This window comes from Pan troglodytes, chromosome 3 (assembly GCF_028858775.2).
Source record: "Pan troglodytes isolate AG18354 chromosome 3, NHGRI_mPanTro3-v2.0_pri, whole genome shotgun sequence".
Classification (NCBI taxonomy): domain Eukaryota; kingdom Metazoa; phylum Chordata; class Mammalia; order Primates; family Hominidae; genus Pan; species Pan troglodytes.
In genome coordinates, this window is record NC_072401.2 from 133,242,268 (window position 1) to 133,269,389 (window position 27,122).

Consider the following 27,122-nt stretch of genomic DNA (forward strand, 5'->3'; position numbering starts at 1 on the left):
TGAAAGCCCAGAAGATGACCCTCCTCAGACTTGCCAGGTTCAAGAACTATAAGAAATAAATGTCTATTGTTCAGACTAGCGCCTATCTTATTTTTATATAGCAGCCTGAGCTTACTAAAACAATTATTATGAAAAAACAGCAAGGCAAACAAACAAAAGCAACTATGTTTAAAACTCCTGGAAAAATAATTTATCTTCTGTGCAGCTGTTTTTTAAGATTTTCCTTTAATGTATTTCCTCTCATTTTTCTTGCATCTTATTTGGAGTCTGTAGTAGCATAGTTCTTAATTTGCCTATCAAGTAATTTACATCATGTTAAACATGAATTTCAACCAGCAAAGAATATTATTAAAACTTCTGGACTAATGTTATTCCCTTGTATTCTTTCCTACTACCCGGAAATGCTTTTGCTGGCAATGATTTCTCCTTTGATATTGTGAAGTTTTGGGCCATTGTTAGAGAAACAGGTCCACTTGCCGATTAGCAGGCAGTAGGCTTTGTGACCTAAGTTCAGTAACAGAAAATCATTAGTTTCTCTGGCAATTTGATACAACATGCTTCATATATTCCAAAATTCATCAATTTTCTGGTCTGTTGATGTCCTCCTTTATTATGTTAAAGAGTTGCTACAGTATAGTTTATTCATAATGTTATTTTCAGCTGAATTACTAGAGCTCCACTTTAGCATTTTAAAATCATATTATCACGTTTATTTCCAAATTAACAGGGCAATAAAAATCCTCTCTTAAAAATCGGGGATATAAGTATTCATCTCTTTTTATGTAAAAATATTAAAAAATTAGAAGTGAAATATCACAGAAGATATTTTAAATATGAAGACAAATAATGAAATAAGGAGAATTTTAAAAGCCAAATATTTTGGATCAGAGTAAGAAGTTAGGGGTAAAAGATAAAGGTTATCCAACAACCTTTTGCAAATGAAGCCAAAAAAGTAGGTTTGTGCAACAGTGAATAACTAAAATTACAACTCTTTTATATTTCATTAAAAAACATGCCCTTTTTCAAAATGTCAGATCGGTTTCATCACACCATAAAATTATTTACCCAAAGTTAAGGAAAAATAGCATGCTGTCATATAAGTAGAAAATTTAAATATACAATTGATATTTAACTTTCTCTAAGCAATGTAAAGATTGCTTTTAAGCCATCTAACAGAGTTGCATTTATTATTAGGGATCAAAAAGTGTGTAAATTAGCACAATATATTTTATATAAAATGAATCTGATTGTGTTTTCTCTTATAAGAGTATACAATTATAATTCTGAATTTTGAATTTATTCTTAAACAAATAAAAACAACTGCTATATCTGAATTCTTGTTTTATGTCACTCTCATGCATATTTTTTACTATCTATATTTTAGGCATTTTATAAGTTAAGTATGTGCAGTTGGTGCTTACTAAATATAGCCTAGAAATGCTCCCTATTTCTTTTTTTTAACCTTTAATTTCAGGGGTACATGTGCAGGTTTGTTATATAAATAAATTTGCATCATGGGGGTTTGTTTTACAGATTAATTCATTACCCAGACATTAAGCCTATTATTCATTAGTTATTTTTCCAGATCATCTCCCTCCCCCGACCTTCTGCCCTCTTGTAGGCCCCAGTGTCTGTTGTTCCCTTCTTTGTGTGCATGTGTTCTCATCATTTAGATTCCACTTACAAGTGAGAGCATGTGGCATTTGTTTTTTCATTCCTACATTCATTTGCTACGGATAATGGCCTTCAATTCCATCCATATTCCTTCAAAACACATGATCTCGTTCCTTTTTATGGCTACATCTTATTCCCGGGTGTATATGTTCAACATTTTATTTATCCAGTCTTTACTATTGATGGCCATTTAGGTCTATTCCATGTCTTTGTTAATGTGAATAGTGCTGCAGTGAACATATGTGTGCGTGTGTCTTTATAATAGAACAATTTATATTCCTTTGGGTATATACCCAGTAATGGGATTGCTGGGTCTAATGGTAGTTCTGTTTTTAGGTCTTTGAGGAATCACCACACTGTTTTCCACAATGGCTGAATTAATTTACATTCTCTTTAACAGTGTATAGTGTTCCTTTTTCTCTGCAACCTTGCCAGCACTTGCTATTTTTTGACTTCTTAATAATAGCCATTCTGACTGGTGTGCTTACTGGTTCTTAATCTCACCCACATCTTAGAATAATGTGGAACATTTCAAAGTACCCACACCTCCTTCTAAAAACTGAAGTTCTGTTTTAATTGGACTTTACTAGAGCCAAGAAATGAGTATTACTTAAAATCTTGCCATGTGATTCTACTAGGAAGCCAGGGTTCAGAGCCATGGATTACATTTTTAATATAAATACACATTATTAGTTGAAGCGGTTTTAAGTTAGGATAGCTGTAACGTTGATTGAAAGGGGAATACTTAAAACAGAACCCTGCCTTGGGTCGTCAAGACTTAAAAAATTCTTCTGTTTTTATTCTATTAAATATAATCATGCATTCATTTACTTTAGCATTTATAATTCTAAAATACATTGCAAATTTCACAAAACTACCATTTTCTAAATGTCAGCACTCTAAATACAACATTTATTTTTTAAAGTAGTATATTCACTTCAAATTCCATTGCTGTGTCAAGAGTTAGTTGAACTTAAAATATAATTGTTACTCAGCAAAAATAGAAAGATGTTAGCTGACTGTGTCAAAAGAAATATTTTAACACTGATTTCATTTTTACTAAATGAATTTTTCTTTATGTTTTATGCATAAGCTTCTCTGCTTTCTTTCTATTTTTTGTGGTTTAAATAAAGAACCATGATTATCTGTATAACTGATTGCTCAAAGTAATTAATCATTTTTCTTATGAAATTACCAGGGCAAATTAAGAATCTTATAATTACAGAGTTTTCTCTGGTCTAGAGGAAACATACTGAGAAACTGTGTTAGGAAATTATTATTTCAAAACCCAGTCTAAGTTCTTAGCCACTGGACTTTAAAAAAAATACATATTACATATACTTTTTCTAACATGATTGAGAATATAGTTTGTTTCAGATTTCCACATTTCTTAAATGAAAACAATAAAGAATTCAAAAGGCAAAAGGTACTGTAAAAAAAAAAGGTATTTGATCTCATGTAAATTAGAATCCTACACTCTCACTGAATTTTACTAGAGGGGAACTTATTGTCACTTCAGGTTGTTTGTTCAGGATACTATTTCTGATGTATTTTATTAAAGAATTCAAAAGGCAAAGATATTGTAAAAAAAGTTATTTGATCACATGTAAATGAAAATTCTACCTTCTTATTGAATTTTACTAATTAGAGGGGTAATTATTCTCACATCAGATTATTTGCACAAGATACTATTTCTGATCTATTTTATTAAAAGTCACCATTTATTATTGGTTTTCATCTCATGTTATATATGCAAATGAAACTCATTTGAGTATGCAACGGTTATTTACTGCAGTGAATATTGTATAATCATATTTATCAAAATGTTCTTCTTTGAAATATTTTTCTAATGCTTATTAGCAAACAGTTTTTATATTTGAGAAAGTAAAACTTGGACTTTAGAATCAGATTTAGGCCATATGGTAAGCCAGTTGCCTGAAAAATCTTCATAACAAATGCTAATATTGATGAATTTTGGAGATGTCATTATATATGTATACCTAAAACTACAGGAAAACAAAGAAAATTACCAATGCCAGAAACACAGGCAACACTTAAAACCAGCAAGACCAGTTGCTCTGACTTTTCTGGATGGCAAGAGAGATAGACCCAGCAATTTATAAATTTGGATTTTCTTAAGGCTCATCAGCGAAGGGGTGATGCATAGCTGGACCTAGATTGAAAGAGTAAAGAAAAATACTTTTTAACCAACCCAGTATAATTAAGAAGTTTGTCTGTAAATACTAGAACAATTGGTAGAAAAAACAAATATATATTCTCCCCTGAGAATCTGTAACATCAGGATTATCCATCATGTGTTGTTTGACTTCAAACTTATAAATTGCACAGCCTTGAACCATGAACCATCAAATTAACAAATTAACATATAGATTATTTCTGGCCATTGTTACACTGGAAGTTTGGTGGAAGAGATGCAAAATCATTCCAGAGCAAAAGCTGAAAATTTTTTTCTGCAAAGGGCAAAATAATAAACATCTTAGGCATTATTGACCATTTTAAAGAGCAGCTTATAGTCACCAAAAGGAATATCAACAAACTAGAAAATGAAGATGAAGAATTATCCAGAATGCAGAATATGAACCAAAAGATAGAACATAAGATAAGCTGAAAGACATGGACGATTGAATAAAACTATCCAAGGAATATCTAAAAGAAATTCTGAAAAGAGAATAGTAAGAATAAAAATAATGGGATTATAATAGTTTGCTTCTACTTCTGGGATGAATGTAGTAGTTGTATAAGACTACTGTTATTAAAATGACAAGAAAAAGCTGGATAAATTATAAAAGCCACATATTTTTTTAAAGCATGAGGGAACTGTAGAAGCAATGATGAATAGATGAACTAAGAGTACAGACACACCTGAGTGTTCCAAATGGGCGAAAGAGCATGATGTATTCATAGCATCTACTAGTCAATTCTGGCACAAATTAGGAAGTAGAAGGCATGTTCAATGGAGGCAAAACAGTAATATATATAAACATGTGGGTAAGTCTAAAGAAGCATTTGCTATATTGAATCAAACAAATACAACAAAGTAAAACAAATACTAGAGAACATTGTTAAGCTGAGTTAAGTTTGGCTCAAAGTGCCCATTGTACTTGCCTAATTAAATTTGGCCCAAAGCGGCATCCATACATAGTGACTGTACTCTAACTTAATGTGTAAATAAGTTGTAAGCTAATGTAGATGTATAGACTTGTAACCAAGCAACTGAGCCTCAACCAATCATAGGAGCCAAACCCTTACTCAATCCCAGGCTGAATGCTGCCAAATTATGCCCAAATAAGGCAAATATTGAACTGCACCAATCAGGGAAACTCTGAATATAATTTTCTATGTTCTGGTTATAAATACATCTCACCACTCTGGATGTGGAGTCACTCTGAACAATCTTTGTTCTGGGATGGTGCCTAGTTCTCAAACCTTTTTCTTGGTCAAATAAACTTAGTGAAATTTAACATGTCTTAGTTGTATTTTTTTAAACAACATTCAAAGACCTACAAAATAGGACAGGGAACTTGTATTTAGACTATACTGTCTAAATGCAAGTTATTTATGCTAGTTATTTGTGTGTTATAGAGAATATAGTGATATTGGTATACTTTAAGTCATTTATATACATCGGGAAGAGGGAAAAAAAAGTTACCCAATTCAATGCAAGTCAAACAAAAAAGCAGAACAGAGCTAACAGAAAAACATGATAAGAGTTAAAGAAGATGGGAGCTCAAAGAGGAAAACTATCACTGAATTTAGGGAACTTTTCCTTGCAAGCCAACTTTTTGTTCAGATAGAATTCTCAGATGAAAAAGACAGAAATTATAGTCTATGGCTGACGAAATATAGAGAGTCTGCCCAGAGACTTTTGCTATTCTAAGCTAGAATCATAAGGTTAATATACTCCAATGAAGGAGAAAACAAGAACCAGCTCTTGAGCATACTTGAAGTCTGGGACCAAATCTGAGTTGTTCAGATACTCATATTTTCACCCTGATTTAAGATGATCTGATATGGGTAATGCTTGCATAAGCAAAACTTCTGGAGGAACTTATCTCCATAGTAGACAACAAGGTAATCTTAAACTATCCTGACACTAATTGGGTGTATAAACTTGGCCAAGTCATTTTTCCCTTTGAGTCTCAGTTTCCTCAAGTGTAACGTGAAAATGAAAGTAACTAACTTGTAGGTCTGTATTAAAAATAAAGTCAATTATTTTGGTAAATCATTTGTATGCAATATAGTGTACATGAGAGAGAGAGAGAGAGTTTGTGTGCATGTGTTTAGAGAGATATGGAGAGAGAGACACACATACACAGAGAATCAGTATATTGTTAAGGATAACAGAACATCCAGAAACAAATCGACAGACAAGAAAAACAATTTAAATAATATAATTATCAGACAGAAGTTAAAGAACAAAACATACGCTTAAAGATGCACACAGGAAAATACAAATATGATCATGGTAGATTTAGAAAGGAAATACCTGCTAGAAGTAACAGAGAATTACTAGAAAATTAACGAAGTACAGTAGGAAGAAAGAAAATAAATTATTGAAGAAAAGTTTCAAGATATGAAGGATAGAGTTAAACGTTAATATATGTCTAAACTTTACCAGGAAAAGGAAGACAAAGGCAATACTAAGGAAATAATAGAGAATGTTTTTAGTACCGATTGAAGACAGATATAAGCAGATTTAAGCAGGTCAACAAATTCTGAGTGGAGTAAGAAAAGTACAATGAAGAAAACAAAAGACAAAGCCAAAATTCTGTAAAGCAGCCTGAAAATAAGGCTTATTACCATTAAATAACAACATTTCAGTCTATAGAAACTTACATCCTAGGAGCGGGAATACTTTAAATAAAAAAGTTATGGATGAAAAGAGAAAAATCCCATCAAGTGGGATAACTGTTATCCATAAAGAAGTAGCAGGTGAGATGGGGAGTAAAAAAACAAACATATATAAATCCTCCTATTTTATGTATTATAGCTCAATTTTATTCCCATCTTTGATAATCCAAAAATTATACACTGATCAATATATCTGTTCTAAATGTTAAGATTCCAACAGGTAGATCATGTCTCTCAAAATGTGTTGCACATTGCCTCAACTGGAGGTTCATGATGCATATTAAAATAAGAAAGGCTTAGAGAATTCTTACAGCAAGGAAAACAATGTAAGTTTATTTAATTTAGTGTTTTAGCTATATATTTAATAATTATTTTAGGTAGGCAGTTGTTTAAAGACAATAGAAATTACTTGGAATTTAAAGCAAGCAAAAATGAATGCGTTGGAAAAGCACAACACAGCTCTTTTATTGACAAAAAAGTAGGTGAACCAGGCTCAGAGAGCAAGTCAGAACCAATATCAGAAAAAGGAAGTTCTGCTTTTCATGTGGCTATTGTCCTGTCAGTCATGACCGCTGGCCACTGCCAGCAAAGCATGCACAGGCATTTTCCAGAATGCTGGGCTCTGCTTTAGCTTGTCACTTCCCACTTTACCATTGGATTCCAAAAACCTATCCATCTGACAGGAATAATTTCAGACTCTCTGCCTACTTCTTACCTTGCAAGGTTAAAAATGCAAGGAATGAGTGGCTATTCTTGGGTCTCTGGTTTACATTTTAGCCTCCAGGTGGTGGGAAGAGAAAAATCTACTCACAAACAGCTTCAAAATGGAAAGGTCCTATATTGGCATTCCTACATAAAAGAAAGTACTGGGGAGCTTGACAAATGGACATTTGTCTTCAAAGAACACATATTCTCCTTTAGACAAAGTTTGCACTTATATAGCACAATTAACCTACTTCTTATCAATCAATAAAATGAAGAGACAATTACAGAACAGGATAAGATGTTTGCAAACTATGTATTCAACAAGGTTTAATATCCAGAATATATAAGGAACTCAAAAAACTCAATAGCAAAAGAAAAAGTTGATTAAAAAATGGACAAAAGAAGACATACAAATGGCCAAAAAATATATAAAGAAATGCTCAACATCATTAAGCCTCCGAAAAATGCAAAACAAAACCACAATGAGCTATTACCTTACCCCAGTTTAAATGATGGATATTATCAAGAAGACAAAATATAACAAATGGAAGCGATAATGTGGAGAAAGAGGAATGTTATACACTGTTGGTGGGAATATAAAATAGTATAGCTGTTATGAAAAGCAGTATGGAGGTTCCACAAAAAATAAAAAAGAGAACTATTGTATTACCCAGCAATCCCACTACTGGGTACGTAATCAAAAAAAATGAAATTAGTATGTCAAAGAGACATCTGCACCCAGGGATATTGAAGCTTCATTCAATATGGAATCTGCCTAAATGCTCATCTAACAATAAATGGATAAAGAAAATGTGGTGTATAAATATCTATCTATCTGTCTATCTATCTATCTATCATCTATCATCCATCTATTTATCATCTATCTATCCACCCCCCCCCCACACACCAGAACAATATTCAGCCATAAAATGCTGTTATTTTTAGCAATGTGGATGAAGTTGGAGGACATTTTGTTAAGTGAAATAAGCCAGGCACAGAAAGACAAGCACTGCATGATCAAATTCATATCTGGAGTTTTAAGGATACGGAGAAAGATGTTAGGTTTTTTCCTTGTGTGGACAATATTTAAAATTATTATATTTGGAGAGATAACTAGAATACTCCTGCCAACTTAACTATGACCCATTGAATTGCTCTGAATTATAAATCACATACTCTGAATTAGCACTTCACTGCCATTTTTAAATCTACAGCATTTATATAAGTTAATAACTGCTGTAGAGCATACTACTCATGGCTGAAAAAAGTGACCTGATGATTCGAGCTATCTAAGACCCACCTGATGTCTAACAGCACTAAGGATCAAGCTATCACCTCTCCCTTAACACATCTTTCACACCAGTGTGCTACAGCAGATACCTGAAAAGTTTTCCCTAAGCCAGAGATCATTCTGACAAGGCATATGGAACAATGGAAATGTCAACATGCTTTCAAGACAAGTAACAGTAATCCTGGCTCTTAACTTGCTTTAATAATAATGAATTCTTTTATCAAGTCCTGAAGAATGAGGGCTTCCTCAGGGTGCTGTATTTCCAGGTGCTTATCAGAATTTTTCTTTGCTGATAAGAACAATTGTTGCAGCATGCTTTGCTATTCATATACAGAAAGACAAGAAATTTATATTCTAATAATAGAACACAAGTCCATCTCTTGCATCTGATTTAGCCAGATTAAGTCACCTTTCCACCAATATCAATCTGGAAGTGATATCATGAATTAAATGGTGTCAACCTGGGGTTTCTATTATATCTCGACAAAGGAAAAGAAGTTGCCATCATTGGCAAGGTACATGCAGGGTACATCTCTGTTTCGGGAGGTGGGATGAGATTTCCTTGATTCTCCTACACTGCAGAGGGTAGAGGGAGGTATTTATATAATACACGGAATTTTAATTGAAGAAGCAAAGAGGAATGGATTAATGGGATTAATAGTGTTTATCCAATACAAGATGAAAAACAACATATTATTGTTTGTATTGTGATGGTTCTAGAATAAAACACATCATTTCTCTAATTTCGGTTAGATCTTTGCTGAAAGAAAAAGATAAATAAAATATCCTACAGTTTATCCATATCCATGTTCCTCTACACTAAATATTCATCTTTGATTAGTTATTTTTAACTAGATTTGATTTCTTTATAAATTACCTTTTGAAACTTTAAACACATAAAGATGTTGTTTCCCCTTAAAGGATTTTTGTTTTCCTTTCTTTTGTTTTTTTTTAATCTAAAACTTTCTTTCAAAAACAATGACTTTCATAAACTTGCAACTTGTTAAATATAGTATTTTTATTAACATTCTAGTTTGTAACACAAGGCAAAACCTAAACATTTACCATTTATAAATAATGGGTAATACTGTTTCAACTTAACCTTGAAAATGTAGAAAAAAAAATTGAGTCCAGTCTGATAGCAGCCAAAGGATCTCAGAAACAGTAATCTTAGTGCTAGCCTGGCAGACACAATCTGCACAGAACTTAATCAAAATAAGATTAAAAGTCCATAGCAATTTCCTTGAGTGGCCAGTCAGATATCCCCCATTACAGTCACCAACCAGCCTGCCCCTGGGGCCTATTTCAGAAACAAATTGGTTTGTAGATGAGCTGATGCAGAAGAAGGAAAAAAAAAATGTTGTCTTGAGACTGTACCTAAATCTTATCAAGTAATACAGGGAAGCTTCAAAGTCTTTTTATTCTGAAATGTTATTTTATTCTGCTTTATATCATCTTAAATTTATTAGTATTATATTAAATATTAGTTTATGTAAGCTTATTATTTGACTCTGTATAGGATATAATAGATGGCATTGAATATTTAATAAGATAGCAACAGCAATAACACCTGGGAAATTGTTCAGGGAAGGATTCTATTCAGTTATTAAAAGATTTGCATACTTATTTCGCTAATATTACTCAGCAATCACAAACACTGGGTAATGCTAGACAAATCTGCAAGAGGTACCATTATTCCAGCACCTTAAAAACATTTTTCAATCTGAAAGATACTTCTAGATGTTTTTTTCCATAACAGAGCAGACGATTTCTAAGTGTTTATATCACTGAAACTTCACAGTATTAGTGGAATATGTTATCCTTTATACCAAAAGTAATGAGATTATTTTATAAAGCAATTATCAATTAAAAATAGATTACTAAGAACATACTGTATAAAACGCCTTATGGGCTATTAATTCTGCATGCATTGCCACATTTGATTGTCTCAAAAAACCTCCTGAAATATGTATTCTTAACACACTTTTATTGAGAACATTATGAGTAATAAAAGTTAAAAGATTTTCCCAAAGATGTACAAGTAAAACAGGTCCTCAGATAAAGTTGTTTTGTTCAATGTTGTTTTGCTATAATGTAGATGAGAATAAATATTGATTCCTGGACAGGGCTACCGTCTGTGTAGGGTCCACATGTTCTCCCCATGCCTGCATGGGTTTTCTCCAGGAACTCCTGCTTCCTCCCACATCCCCAAGATGTGCATGTCTGGTTAATTCGCATGTCCCCACTGTGTGTCCCAATGTGAGTGAATGTGGTCATGCCCTGCCATGGAATAGTATCCTGTGCAGAGTTTGTTCCTGCATTGCATGCTGAGTAAGAATAGGCTCTTGCCACCCGAGACTCTGAACTGGATTAATTGGGTAAATAATCATCTTACTTGTTTTTATTACTCTTTTTAAAAATGTATATATACCTCACACTTATTTCAATGTTGAATGTTATAAGTGTTTTAGTCTTCATTTAGAAGTACAGTGATAATATTGTGACCAGAAATATGCAGTAGGAACTTAACTCTTGTTGTATCAATTGGCCTATGGTAAAATTTGTTTCATTGTTCACCGTTTTGCTTATAGTTGCAGTTTCCAATAATCTACTGACATTAAATGTGGACTTACTATGTAAACAATAGCAAGGATCCTAAATCCTAGGTTATATCTAAGTTTAAATGGCTTGACACCATGTCAGAATTGCCTCATGAGCATGCTCTTGTAAGTGTTTCATTTTTTAAAACTGTGCAAACTGAATTTTGCATGAGAATTACCATTAAAAAAATTTTTGTTACAGATAGGATCTTGCTATGTTGCCCAGGTTGACCTTGAAGTTCTGGGTTCAAATGATCCTTTTGCCTCAGCGTCCAGTGTACCTGGGACTACAACCGTGTGCCACCACACCCAGGGCTGCAGGAAAAGTTGTTACGTAAAGCAGTGATTTATGAAAATAAGACTTAATTTGGGCCACATAGAAAATGTAAACAAAAAGAGTTGCTCAACATAAAACTTACTCAAGTCACAATTTACCTCTGACATGACATATTTCCATCCACTTCAGAAAAAAAAAATGTGTATACCTTTTTATTTCTTTTTTTCTTTTCTTCCCCTTTTTTTTTTTTTTTTTTTGAGACGGGCTGGAGTGCAGTCACAGCTCACTGCACCTTTGAACTCCTGGGCTAAAGTAATCTTCCTTTCTCAGCCTCCTGAGTAGTTCGAACTAAGTCATGCACCACCGTGTCTGGATGATTTTTAACATTTTTTTGTGGAGATGGAGTCTCACTATGTTGCCCAGGCTGGTCTTGAACTTCTGGCCACATGCTGTCCTCCCACCTCGGCCCCCCAAAGTACTTGGATTATTGGCTCAAGTACTTAGATATATTAACCAGGATCTCAGAGAGCTTGATTTTGTAAGTTTGAGTTAGCATGTAATAACTGCAGTTGATTTTGATGCATGTATTTAATGAGAATCATTGCTTTAGACTATATGATATTTGAAACAAAAGAGCAATAGGACTGCATGGCACAATATAAAGTCTGTTATGATATAGTGACTTTAATATATTCTAATTAAAATTATAATATTAAAAGCTAAAAATGACAAGACAATTGTTAGAAATCATATCACGACAGCATAATCATGTATCCACAAGTGATTGATACAATAACATGAACTGACATTTTGCTACAATATTAATCAGTTAATACATGTTTTTAGGTTTCAGTTAACTGGTTAATCATAAAATATTATATAAAATATTATCAAATTGTTGTGTAAGTCATCTCACTGTATTCTAAAATTTATGTTATTTTATATTTCTAATCTGTGTTTTGCAGAGATCATGAAAATTTTAACTGGGTAACTGAAGAATTGTCCCAAGGACTTGAATAAATGTTAATGTTCATAACAGTATGTTCTAAAAAGAAATTTAAGTAAAAAAGGAAAAAACATATTTCGTTTTAAAAATATCTACCCATGCACATCATTCATCTAAAAAACCCATTTAATATAATCATCTAGTTATGTAAAGATATACCCAATAGCTACTTAAAATAGAAATATTCTATTTCATTATTAGAAATTATTATTTTAAAAGGTTGTTAAAACATCAAAAATTTGCTTATTTCTAGTAACCAGAGGACACAGCAGGGTTATGAAACCTTGGATTCCTGTTTGGTTTGGCAGGTAACTAGATTAACAAAAATACGAGGTTTTGAGTTTCAAAACACAACAGCTTATTTAAAAAATACTTGGTGGGGGTCTGGCAATTGAGAGACCTTAGTAGCATAATCATTGGTCTTCACAATCACTGCCAGGTACTCTTTCAAACTAGCTGGAATAACTGCAAAACACATCATCAACCCAGCTTTTTTTGCTGGACCTGGGCATATATAAACTGATTAGATTTAAAAATAAAAAAATTAGAATTTTTTCAGTTGTGTTTGAAGAGGTGAACCCTTGGACTCAAAATCTCTCAAAAGTCCTGTCTTTCACTTCAGAATCTGGGTTAATTTGCACAGGAATATACTTCTGTGTTTTAATAAACACATGTAATTTTTCTGTTTACATCTTGCAAGTAATGACAGCTTTGTTCTCAAACCAATTTTGTTTTTTATAGATTTTACCCTGATACAATATGAAGAGACAATTACATGATCTGTGTAGAAATTCTTCCTCTAAACTAAATTATACTACCTTAGCAATCTGACATGAAAGTACCAAAACTATGTAAATTGACCTCACCAAGAAAATTATTACATAAAACAGTGATTCATGGAAATAAGACTTGATTTGGGCAACATAGAAAGTATTAAAACTAAAAAGGAGTTGCTTGAGATAAAATTTACCCAAGTGACAATTTTACCTGTGACAAACATATTTCCATCCACTGCAGAAACAAATGTGTTTAGTTTATTAAAGTATATGTTTAACAGCAAAAATAAATAGAATAAATTTATTATCCCTATCCAGTGATAAACACAATTTTAAAATAAATATAAAAACATCCTGCTTATATTTGCTATACTATTTCATGCATTAGGCTAAGATATATGGTTATTTCCATGCTTTCAGGATGTGTTTAACAAATCTCTTATACATTTTCCTATTGTTGTCATTTTAATATCTTGAGAATAATATTAAATAAACATTTCTACAAATAATTTGAACCTCAAAGTTTCATAAACATCTATCCTTCAATATTTAGGCCTAAAAAGTAATCTCCATTATCTATCAAATTCTAAATTTGAACTTATTATTGTTTACTCCTACTTTTTAATTATTACTTTGGTTAAAGATACTTCATGATATTATTAAGTTCCTTAACTAATAATGTATATGGCTGTATTACATTCATTTATCCATCAAAACTAACTTTGAGCTACTATGAAATATAATTCAAATCATTCATATAATATCTAATGAATCATTATTGTAATGCAAAACACTATACTAGGTTTCATAAGTGATACAAAAACAAGTGCAACTGCCTCAGTAACCAACACATTTGCAGTCTAATAGAGGAAAACAAGCCCTGTTATAAGAATGATTATAGTAAAAGGCTATATAAAATACAATCCATTTTGACACACACCTTCAACTCTATTTGCTAATTCTCATTTTCACTCTTTAGTTTATTTTTAGATTAAATAGTTATTTTCACAAATCAGTCTGAGGACAGAGTTTTTTGTTTTGTTTTGTTTTGTTTTTTTGTGAGTCATCAGCACTATGCAATTGCATATACCTGTTGTGTTTGGTCTACAGAGGCTAAACATTATGTAATAGTTTTTATGCATTTTGTTCATAGGTTACTGGGTGCTTTAAGGCAAAACTGAATGAGTTTCCAATAGTCAGTACAAAACTACGAGAAATACAGACACAAAGTGCCTGGGGTTATCCTCAAATGAAGTTAGATTTGAATTGCATTCAATAACCTTTTTTACAATGTGTAGTTGCTCAAAGCAAATACAATAGTTTCTCTTTGCCTCTGTGACTTGAGTTCATAGTGCTGTGTTTAAATATAACTTTTGTAATGTCTACTTCACTGAAGAAACTTTTAAAAAATTTGACTCATAATGATTTTCTGTAATAACCTATGGTGCTTGGTTTGTAAAGTAAAACAGGAACTCAATTTAGTACCTACTGAATAATAACATTTTTCAACTGAGATTCCACTCATAAAGCACCTAAATTTTTAAAGTTAAAACATATTATATTGACATTAAATTTAAAAAGAATAAACAAGTTAGAGAAGAAATAAAAAAAAAAACTTCGGAGAATAAACTGCTTCCAAGTATACAAGTACTAAAGAGGCTACACACTGGTATGCTCATTATAAATAAAAACATTCATTCATGTCATTTTATCTCATTACTACATATTTAAAATAATCTCTTATCATTATAGTAGGCCATCATTTTCCAAATAGCATCAAGAATCCTTATTTTGAAACAGTAATCAGATCATGTAGTTCTCCTGATCAGATCTCTTCACACTTTAGAATAAGATGCATATCTTCATTTTAGCTTTTAGACTTTTTTCTGATCTAGCTCTAGATTATTGTTTGACCTCATTTTTACTATTCTTCTCATTGCTCATTCAATTCAATTTCATGCATAATGATTTTTTGCCCTTTTTGGAATACACTAGCTTTTTGATTTCATTAGAGCCTGTACACTTCCCTCTTCCTGAAATGTTCTTCCCCAAATTTATGTATAGCTTATTTTCTCTCTTTGTTCAGGGCTCAGTGTAATTGTAGATTGTTCTCTACCTTGAATATGTCTTACCCCTCATTTGACTGGTTTTCCTTCATACCAATTATTTGTATTCTAAAATATTTTATATTTTTCTGTTGACTTATTCACTGAGTTCCTTCCTCTAAAATGTAGCTTCATAAGGGCAGATATTTTGTTAAAATTGTATACTACTGTATCACTAGAACTGAGAACAATGCCTGAACAGAGTAGCTACTCATGACTCATTGGCTAAAATAAGTTAATGAATGAGAACAGGCAGGTAGAAAGCCAGGAAGGAAAGGAGGGTATTATATTAAGTTGAATGAGGGATTAAATGAATATAAATCAGCTGAAAGTAGTATAGGTTATGCAATATGCTTAATAAAGTATGTTTGTCTATTTTCGTTATGTAATCCAAAACCTGGCCAACCACAAAACTTGTTTTTTACTCACTTTCTCTTTCTTCCCTGTTTAGTGCAGCATAAAATTAGTTATTGATTTTATCTCTTAACGCTCTGCCTCTATTAGTGAAAGGATCTTCTCTTATCATATTTCCAGTCCAAAGTTCAGTGGAAACTTTTTACCCTCTTACAGTCTATTTGAAATCCTTATATCATAAACATACCAGCACTTATCACAGCACTATTCACAGTAGCAAAGATACTGAATCAACCTGAGTGTCCACCAATAGATGATTTGATAAAGAAAATGTGAGATGGTACCATCTCACTCCAGTTAGAATGGCGATCATTAAAAAGTCAGAAAACAACAGATACTGGAGAGAATGTGGAGAAATAGGAATGCTTTTACACTGTTGGTGGGAGTGTAAATTAGTTTAACCATTGTGGAAGACAGTGTGGCGATTCTTCAGGGATCTAGAACTAGAAATACCTTTTGACCCAGAAATCCCATTACTGGGTATATACCCAAAGGATTATAAATCATCCTACTCTGAAGACACATGCACACATATGTTTATTGCAGCACTGTTCACAATAGCAAAGACTTGGAACCAACTCAAATGCCCACCAATGATAGACTGGATAAAGAAAATGTGGCACATATACATCATGGAATAGTATGCAGCCATAAAAAATGATGAGTTCATGTCCTTTGCAGGGACATGAATGAAATTGGCAAACATCATTCTCAGCAAGCTAACACAAGAACAGAAAACCAAACACTGCATGCTCTCACTCATAAGTGGGAGTTGAACAATGAGAATACATGGACACAAGGAGGGGAACATCACACTCCACAGCCTGTCAGAGGGTGAGGGGCTAGGGGAGGGATAGCATTTAGAGAAAGACCTAATGTAGATGACAGGTTGATGAGTGCAGCAAACCACTATGGCACGTGTATACCTACATAACAAACCTGCAAGTTCTGCACATGTACCCCAGAACTTAAAGTATAATAAAAAAGATTTCTGCCTAAAAATAAGAAAATATGACGATATACACAATGGAATACAATTCAGCCTTTAAAAATAATATACTCATGAAACATGTATTTTGGAGCAGTTTGGATGGAACTGGAGGACATTATCTTAGATGAAGGTCAGACACAGAAAGACAGATACTGCGTGTTCTCATTTATAAATGGGAGGTAATTAATGCGTTCACATGGACATAGAGTGTGCAATGATAGAGACTTGGACATGAAGACTTGGAACGGTTGTGGGAGAGTGAGAGGCGAGTAAATGATAAGAAATTACTTAATGAGTACAAGGTATGCTTTTCAGGTGATGAATATGCTGAACGTCCTGACTTCACTATGCAACCTATGGATGTAACAAAATTACAATTGCACTCCATAAATTTATAGAAATAAAATAAAATAAATTACATTTTAATAGAGACACTATCAGAGAAATACACCAAAATGACTGGACTGAATTGGAAATGGAAAAGGTAGAAATCTCATTTTCTCTTCAGAGACTATTGCAAATTTGTGTGTATGTAATACACTAATCACATCAGATGCCACTTTTAAGTACATATTTTCCTCCACTGTGTAGATTTCTTTCAATACGGAAAAATTTCAGAACATATGTAATCAATACAAAGCTATTCTCAGTAATTTATTTTCATTCCATGCCATGTTACTTAGGTTTACATTTACTACCTTAGAAAACATTATGTGCAAAAACTTTTCTTTCTTATAGTGAATTAAATCTCCAACTGTTTTGTTTTTATTTTAAGAAAGTAAATATTATGACATAAATGTTTGCAATGTTTTTGTTTAAATAAAGTATTTCTAGATTTCTCTTAATTCATAGTTACGTTGGTTTCTTTATTGATGTTCAAACACAGACTTTTAAAAATTCATATTTTTTTCAAAATGTGACTATTTACTTTCTAGTTCAATTTAAAAAACATTTACCATAAAAATGGCAGTATCTTTTTGTACAGATGCTACCTCTGAATCAAAGCCTCTCAGCAACTGGCAACAGGAAGCTGTAATGCACTTTATCCCTAATAGTTATAAAATACGCAATCATCTGAAATCACATACTGATTTCCACTTCTTTTCTAACTACGGTTATATGTAAATATTTCACTTTCAAAAATAGATCTTTGCCTTTTTATTTAGTTTTTTTTTCTCCTTGGCTTAGAAATAGTTTTTATGAAGTATTCAAATACAAACATAGTCTCTAAAAGCAAAGTATGGTTCTTTGTCAGCCAAAACACTTTCCCCTAAGCATTTCATTAGTTACATAAGTGATAAATGTTTTTCTGAATGGCAATTTACCTAAAGTGTTTCAAAATTAGGTGACCATTTGTGCTTTCCAAACCATACAGAACTTTATATTTATTCCTGGGTAAATCACCCATTTCCTTGTTCATCAAGATCAGGTGAAATGATATCCATATGAGATAATTAATTCCTCTGCTATCTATTTTATTATACTTAGTTATTCATCTAAAATAAATATCTACTATAACAAGTAAAATATATAATAGTGTAGAAGACAACAAGTGTATGTGTTTGCAGTATGTGTAATAGAGTTAAATATATCTAAATATAGTATGTCTGTATTAAGGCAATGAACATCAATTTTAGCTAATCACCCTCATTAAAGCAAAGGGCACTACCATATGTGACATAGTTATCATTGACAGTCTGATAAATCTTGTAGCTGAGGTAATGGACAGGGAAGAGTTTATGATAGTGAAATTTGTAGAACTAAGATCAAATTACCAAATACATAGGCATTATTAAACAAATTCTCATCAATTACTTCAAAAATATTGTAACTTCTATTTAATATTTCTTGTTTTTAATCTTAAAAACTCTACATTGAGTAGAACTTGAAATAGCAGTAAATTTCAGGTTAATGGAAATAAAATCACACTTGTTATTATTGTTCAATTTTTTTATTAAGTCTGAAGAAATATTTAATTGAATATGACATCTAAGAATGATGGACAAAAGCTTTTTAAATTTTCTTTCCACTCCTTTTTCTGAAAGCTTTGATACAAAAATCATTTGACACAAACGATTTTTTTCTTTTCTGACAGGATCTTACTATGTTGCCCAGGCTGAAGTGCAGTGTGCTCATGCAATCCTCCCATCTCAGCCTCCTGAGTAGCTGGGACTACAGGCACATGCCGCCATGCCCAGCTAATTTTTGTATCTTTAGTAGAAACAAGGTTTTGCCACATTGCCCAGGCTGGTCTCCAACTCGTGGGCTGAAGTGATCTGCCCACCTTGGCCTCCCAGTGTTCTGGGATTACAGGAGCCAGCCACTGTACCCGGCTGATGCAAATGATTTCTATTATTAATATCTTGCAGCTATTCTTCCATCAGATAACCATCAAAGTCAAAATAAAGATTATTAGTTACTGAAGGACTGAAAAATGAAAAATCATCTTCATCAGATGCTTTACAAACAAATGTTCTCTTTTAATATTTGACTCAGTAAAAGTTTTTTAAGAAAAGTAAGTTTGTGTTTTTATTGGTGTATATAGTCTCCAGTGCTTAAATTTATCAGGATAGAACTTTTCTAAACTAGGTTAGTCTTTTTTCCATATCTATGGTTGAACACTTCAGTTAAATAAAGCAATGGTAGATAGCAAACTATGTTATAATTGGCATTTTGGGCACTTGTTGCAATTAATTGCCAAAAAAAGCATATCTCACTACAATTGAGCTCTCATTTTTCCACTCTCATTTATTTCCCTTCACTTTCTTCTTGGCTTCTGCAAAAGCATTTGTTTTTCCTTTTTCTTTCTTCTTTAAAAAAATATATTTGAAGAGATTTATTCTAAGCCAAATGTGAGTAACCATGGCCAGTGACACAGCACTCAGGAGGTCCTGAGAACATGTGCCCAAGGTGGTTGGGATGCAGCTTGCTTTTATACATTTTAGAGAGGCATGAGACATCAATTAACTACACTTAAGAAATACATCAGTTTGATCCAGAAAGGTGGACAACTCAAAGCAGAGGGAGTGGGGGTGGGAGGGGTTGGGGGTGGCAGGGGGGTTGGGGGATGGGAGGGTATTGGGGTTTGGGGGTTGGTTCCAGGCTATAGGTGAATTTAAACATTTTCTGGTTGATAATTGGTTGAGTTTGTTTCAAGACCTGGGATTGATAGAAAGGGAATGTTCAGGTTAAGATAAAAGATTGTGGAGACCAAGGTTCTTTTGAAGTCTTACAGTGGCTGCCCTTAGAGATAATAAATGACAAGTGTTTCCTATTCAGATCTTTAAAAGGTACTAGACTTTTAGTTAATCTCTTTAGGACCGGGAGGGCCGTTTTTTCATACTATAATTTATCTCCTTCATGTCTGTAACAAAGATAGGAATCGCTATAAAGTGTCTTCCCAGTTTCTGCCTAACCACATCCCTGGATTTCCTGGCCCCTGGCTTGGCATATGTTTGGGGTTAGCCTTCTCCCACTGCTAATTTGTATGCCATAAGATGGTTGTTTTGTTCCTCAGTACATTTATGTCAGATATAATTGTTACTGTAGTAAACAACTATTGTGTAAAACAATGATGAGTGCGAAAGTAAAAAAACAAATCAGAAAATAAAGCAGAATGTAAATAATTGATAAAGACAAGTTCTGAAAAAATGTCAAATTGGATTTAGGAGTCAGACACCTGTAAGAGGTTTATTTGAGGGGCTAAGCGTGCTGGTATTTACACACACATTACTTCTTGTGTCTCTTCAGTTTATTGGTTCATTTCAAAAAACCAAAGCTAAAAATCATAAAATATTCATTATGTAAAAAGAAACAATGTTCAATGAATCCATACATACATGCCGAAGACCTTTGTCGGATAGTTGACAAGCATATTTGCATATATGTTTTCCAAGGTAAAAGAAAATTTGTGGCTGGGCATGGCAACTCACGCCTGCAATCCCAGCATTTCGGGAGGCCAAGGCAGGTGGATCAGCTGAAGTCAGGCATCCAAGACCAGTCTGGCCAACACGGTGAAACTCCATCTCTACTAAAAATACAAAAAAAATAGCTGGGCGTGGTGGCTGGCACCTGTAATCCCAGCTACTTGGGAGGCCGAGGCAGGAGAATTGCTTGAACCCGGGAGGCAGAGTTTGCAGTAGGCTGAGATCAAGCCACTGCACTACAGCCTGGGCAACAAGAGTGAAACTCTGTCTCAAAAAAAAAAAAAAAAAAAAAAAGAAAGTAAAAAAAAGAAAAAAGAAAATTTGTAGGATATGGATAAGTAATTTATTTTAGAAGAATTGATTTTTTGTAGAATGATTTGTGCTAAAGCAATACATCTCTTTCTATCATATCTGATATCTTGAAAACTTTTATGTTTCTTGTCACATTCAGTATTTTAAAAATAGGATTGATTCTGTTTTGAGTTTATGGTGCATTTGAATATTAGAGATATTATCTTTTATACATTTCAAAGCTTTGCTGCATTCTAAACTCAGTCCCGCCTTAGCCTTAGTAATGGCAATGAAGTGCGGGGATAGAATGTTCACTATTTTTTTTATGTTCTGTTAAAATTTCATACCTCCTGTGCTATCTTGAAGTCTTACAGTTTTGGATTGGTGAGTGGGGGAAACAAGCATAAAACTATTACATAATTCGTGTAGTTTTCACTGGGCAACAGTATCTATCCTCTGAATGGTGAAATGGCTACTTTTCATTTATTTATTTTTTTCTTTCCTGCGGTAAAACGCTTGAAAACTGCACCACTGGGAAATTGCAGCTATAGTCCATGTTTCAACATAGTCCATGCTTCTTTGAGTTGGCCACTTACTGTTTACTCTCATCTCCTTAGGTTTAGCAGTAAAGACCTGTAAGATTTCTTCTGTTAGGATCATCTAGCCATTCCAAACATTTCTCTTAGATTTGATTCTTTCAAGGCAAATCAACCCAATAAAAATCTCATAAATAATGGTGATCTAGCTGCCACATTTGGTGTTCTCATCTGATCAAACCAAATTTTATGTATACATTCAATTCTCAATCCAACCCAGTCTGTTTGCCTAAGCCATTCCAGACAAACTTCCACTTCGAAGGTTTTAAATGCATAAGTCAGATAGCAATCCTTCAGTTGCCCCAGAGGCACGTCACGTTCTTTGAATGCTTTATTATAGTCCTCTTCATTTAGCAATCAGTGAGGCAATACACTGGCATCATGATCCCTTTTTTTAGGAACTCTGTACAAAATTCCCTTTGAAAATATAAATTTTGGAAATGAGTGATGAGCAAAGGGGTTTCATTAACATTATCACAATCTCTTGATATATCTGCTTGATAATGTAGCACCTATTATTTGGGGCCATTGGGACCTTGGCTGAAATTCTGGTAAATGTAAAGAAACCACATTTAACATCCAGTTAATTTAATTTTTGTTTGTTTGTTTGTTTGTTTTGTTTTTGTTTTTGAGACGTTGTCTTCTCTGTCACCCAGGCTAGAGTGCAGTGGTGTGATCTCGACTCACTGCAACCTCCACCTCCACCTTCTGGGCTCAAGCAATTATCTTCCTCAGCCTGGGATTACAGGAACCCACCACCATGCCCACGTAATTTTGTATTTTTAGTAAAGACGGGGTTTCACCATCTTGGTCAGGCTAGTCTTGAACGCCTCACCTCGTGATCCACCCACTTCGACCTCCCAAAGTGCTGGAATTACAGGCGTGAGCCACCTTGCCTGGCCTCAATATTGTTTTTAATAATTTCTGCTTTACTTGCAGTTAATCCTATCAGGCCGTCTACCATACCCAGTTGTGTCAGCAAGAAGATCTGTACAATGATAAATAACACATGGCTCCCAGGGCTAAACATATTCCTAACACTTATATAAACACTTTTTCAGAAATTTGACAATATTTTATAATTAAACAATATCTTATTTTACAAGAAAAGATATGGTATCACAATACTCTGAGCAAAGAGTTAATTTGCTTCTCAAATTTCCTAGATAATGAAGTAGTCCTAAAATATTTAACTCAGTATTGGTAATAGTTTCAATTTGAGGAAGTGTTCTGAATAGCCTTTTTAATGCTGATGTCATAAGATTGTGTTACAACCACAGACTTTCGATTAAAGACACTTTATTTTTAATTTTGTTCTAAAAAATAAAATTACATATAAATACACATGTATCCTAAACTATATATGTATAATATACATATATGTATATATATACACACAGAGAGAGAGAGAGAGGAGAGAGAAACAGAGACAAAGAGAGCCATAAATCCTGAATTTGTTGTTGTCAATGGTGTTTGATAGCATCACTTTGTAACTCAATAGGATGTATCTGCACAAAGCTAAAATTAATTTATTTTTGCCATACAAGGCAAGTGTATCTTGTTGATGTCTATAGAGAAAATAAATCACCCTCTAAAGAACTGTTTATAAATAAATAATTGATATCGGAAAATTCAGAAAAAGTACCACTATCATTTTACGTACCATATTGCATTGAAATTATATGTTTATGCTTCTCTTGCTTCTACCTCTCTGTGAATTCAAGGTTAGAAAAGGAGAAAATTTTATCTTAGCATTCCCAGGACCAATCACAATATCTAATACTTAGAGCATGCAATAAATGTTGGTTGAACTGAAATAAATCTGATATAAAAACAAATAATGCTTTAGGGAAGTGATTTTTCATTTGAGATTATTTTCTCAGAAAAATTAATATGACCAGGTTGTCATCCTATGCAAACATTAGTATGCCTTATTGATTTTTCACTAAGTTATATATCTTATCTTATAAGACTTTTTTATGGGTGTCTCTACCTATAGATTCCAGGCACTAACAAACCTGTAGAAATTCATAAATTTAATGCATTTTATCAAGTTGATTAATATAGCATGAACATTTTTCAATTGGCTTCACAAATCATTTATTGTTAAATGTTATTCTTATACCTGTATTAGAGAGAAAAAAGCCAGAGGTGGCAAGGTGATATACAGATCAACTGGAAATCCACAAGTTTTGGTTTGGAACTCTTTGGAAAATTGAATAAAGAGTCACACCTTGCTCAAAACTGAATTAGTAAAAGCGATGTACATATCAATAAACAAACTTCTCTAATAAAAAAAGCATCAAAAATATAGTCAGCATATATTTTTATGGAATATAAAATTGAGGAACTAGAATAATTCAACTTGAATAAGTGTAACTAATTCATTTTCTGCAAAATATTACCCAGAGTTTGAGTATTTTTCTATTTATTCTATTGGAAAAAAATGATATACCACTGTACTGGAAATATTCAGAAAAGTTAGTCTATTTTTTAAAATTGTACTTATTATACCTTTATAACCGTGAGATAATATATTTATTATTTGAATGAGAATTAAATGTTTATGATTTATACAAAAATGCCTGACACAGACTACTTTGCCCACAAAAGTTGAATGGTTATTTTTAGCTTATATATACCTATACAGGTTAATAGACATATCTTTACTTCTTTTTTCTTTTTTTTTTGAGACGGAGTCTCACTCTGCAGCCCAGGTTGGAGTGCAGTGACATGATCTCGGCTCACTGCAAGCTCCGCCTCCCGAGTTCACGCCATTCTCCTACCTCAGCCTCCTGAATAGCTGGGACTACAGGTGCCCGCCACCACTCCTGTCTTATTTTTTGTATTTTTAGTAGCGATGGGGTTTCACCGTGTTAGCCAGGATGGTCTCAATCTCCTGACATTGTGATCCGCCTGCCTCAGCCTCCCAAAGTGCTGGGATTATAGGCGCGAGCCACTGCGCCCGGCCAATATATCTTTACTTCTTATAAGAAATGAGTAACGTTATTAATTCTACCAACAGATAACATTCTTCCTCTCAGAGAGTAATATGCAATCATTTCCTAACCTTATTTTATTGCGCTATATTTTAAATATAATAAACGTGTCAAAAATGTAGTTTCGTACATTTTATAAATTGATATATTTACCTAATTACACTAAATCTAGAAAATACTATTGTGCTTATTCAAACTTCTCTTCTCTTCTTCAGAGGCAAACCTGTATAATTTCTTTGGTTTGTTTGTTTGTTTTAAGACGTAGTCTTACTCTGTTACCCAGGCTAGAGTGCAGTGGTACAATGTGAGCTCACTGCAACCTCCGCCTCCCGGGTTCAAGCGATTCTCCGGCTTCAGCACCCCAAATAACTCGGATTAAACCCTCATAATTTCTATCATGATTGATTTTGTTCATCTTCAAATTCCAACAATTAGAATTCCTACAGGATGTGTGTGTGAGCGTGTATCCGGTTTATTTTCTTTAGCATAAATAAATATTTGAGATTTAGCCAAATATTTGTGTATCATTTGTTTACTTTTCCTCATATTTCTGAGTTGCCTATGTATTTGTCAGAGTTTGCTTATTCATTAGTCTGTTAGTGAATATTCAGATTGCTTTCAGAATTAGCTTTTAAAATAAAGGACTTAGGTGCATTCTCAAACAGGTTTTTGTCTAAATATATGCTTTCATTTTTGTTGGATAAATTTCTAGAATTGAAATTGCTGTGCTATAGGGTAGATGTATGTTGGCCTTACTGAGAAGCAAATTATTTTTCAAAGCGGTTGTTCCGCTTTTTTTTTTTTTTTTTTTTTTTGAGACACAGTCTCGCGCTGTCGCCCAGGCTGGAGTGCACTGGCGTGATCTGGGCTCACCGCAAGCTCCACTTCTCAGGTTCACGCCATTCTCCTGCCGCAGCTTCCTGATGAGTTGGGACTACAGGCGCCCGCCACCACACCCGGCTATTTTTTTTTTTTTTTTTTGTATTTTTAGTAGAGACGGGGTTTCACCATGTTAGCCAGGATAGTCTCGATCTCATGACCCCGTGATCCGCCCGCCTCGGCCCCCCAAAGTGCTGGGATTACAGGCATGAGCCACCGCACCCAGCCGGTTGTTCTATTTTACACTCTCACAAGAAATAGACACGACTTCTAGTTTCCCCACATATTTGCCAATATTAGTATTATCATTTTAAATGTTAGTCTTTCCAGTTTCAATGCATTTTGGTTGCATTTCCCCTTACCTAATAATATTGAGCATCTTTTCACATTCCTGTAAGCCACTTGTATCTCTTGTTTTGTGAAATACCTGTTCAAGATTCTTATAACTATTTAGTGGATCTCAGGAGTACTCTGTGCGTTTTGAACACGCAATTTTTTTCTCATACATATATGGAATAATTTATCACAGTCTATGGCTTAAAATTATATTTTCTTACATTTTGCAGTTTTATTAGGATACATTTTTAATTAATATCTACAATTTATCAATTTTTACTCTTATGATAGTGCTTTCTCTGTTCAGAAATATTTTTCCTATTATAATAGCTCACAGATATTGTTTAATTTTTTTCTTTTAAAAGCTTTCTGAATTTTGCTTTCTCATTTTTATGCCTACATTAAAAATATTGGATTAGTTTTGTGTATACAAAGGACTGATGCATGTATTTTTTTAACATGAGAATGCACTTATTTCAAAAGCCTTTGTTAAAGACTTACTGTCCCCACTGAATTATCTACATGCCCTTATAAACATTTAATTTACTGCATAGGTGGAGGTCTAATTTTGAACCCTTCTTTATCCTTATTATTTTTGTGTTATGATGTTTTGATACTGCAGCTTTCTTAGATGTCTGAAAATTGGCTCTATTTTTTTCTCAAAATTCTAGGTCCTATGAGTTTTCCAAACAAATTTTGGAAACAGCTTGTGAATTTCTCTCAAAATGTTTGCCACAATTTACTACAGAGTTATAGTAAATAGATATAGAATTCATTGTAGTCAATAAATTACAAACTATATAGATTGCATTGATGCTTTTTTTTTTTTTTTTTAGACAGAATCTCACCTTGTCACCCAGGTTGGAGTGCAGTGGCACAATCTTGGCTCACTGCAACCTCAGCCTCCCAGATTCAAGCAATTATCCTGCCTCAGCCTCCTGAGTAGCTGGGACTACAGGCCCGTGCCACCATGCCTGGCTAATTTTTTTGTATTTTTTTTTTAGTAGAGGCAGGGTTTTATCGTGTTAGCCAGTATAGTCTTGATCTCCTGACCTTGTGATCCACCCACCTTGGCCTCCCAAAGTGCTGGGATTACAGGCATGAGCAACCGCACCCAGCCCCTACTGCATTGATTTTAAAGATTAACTTCCAGAGAATTCACATCAAACAATGTTGCATCTTCAAATCTATGAACATGGTAGATCTTTACATTTATTTAGGTCTTCTGTAATGTTTTTCTACAAGAAATTTTAAAAAGTTTTAGTGTGAAAGATTTTTAAATGTTTCACTTAAATTATTCTTAACTATTTTTATACCACTAAAATTTTACTTTTAAATGTATTCTCAATTGTTTATTTCTAGTATTTAGAAATTCCATTAGTTT

General features: G+C 33.3%; 1 long non-coding RNA gene across 1 annotated transcript; it reads right to left on the reverse strand.

Annotated features, from left to right (window-relative positions):
• Positions 1-442: 442 nt before the first annotated feature.
• Positions 443-23,765, reverse strand: LOC129143773 (uncharacterized). The gene is made up of 3 exons (XR_008547617.1): positions 23,188-23,765; positions 3,705-3,847; positions 443-504 (listed from the first exon to the last, which is right to left on the reverse strand). It is a non-coding gene; the product is annotated as an uncharacterized LOC129143773 (long non-coding RNA).
• Between the last annotated feature and the right edge of the window lie 3,357 nt (positions 23,766-27,122).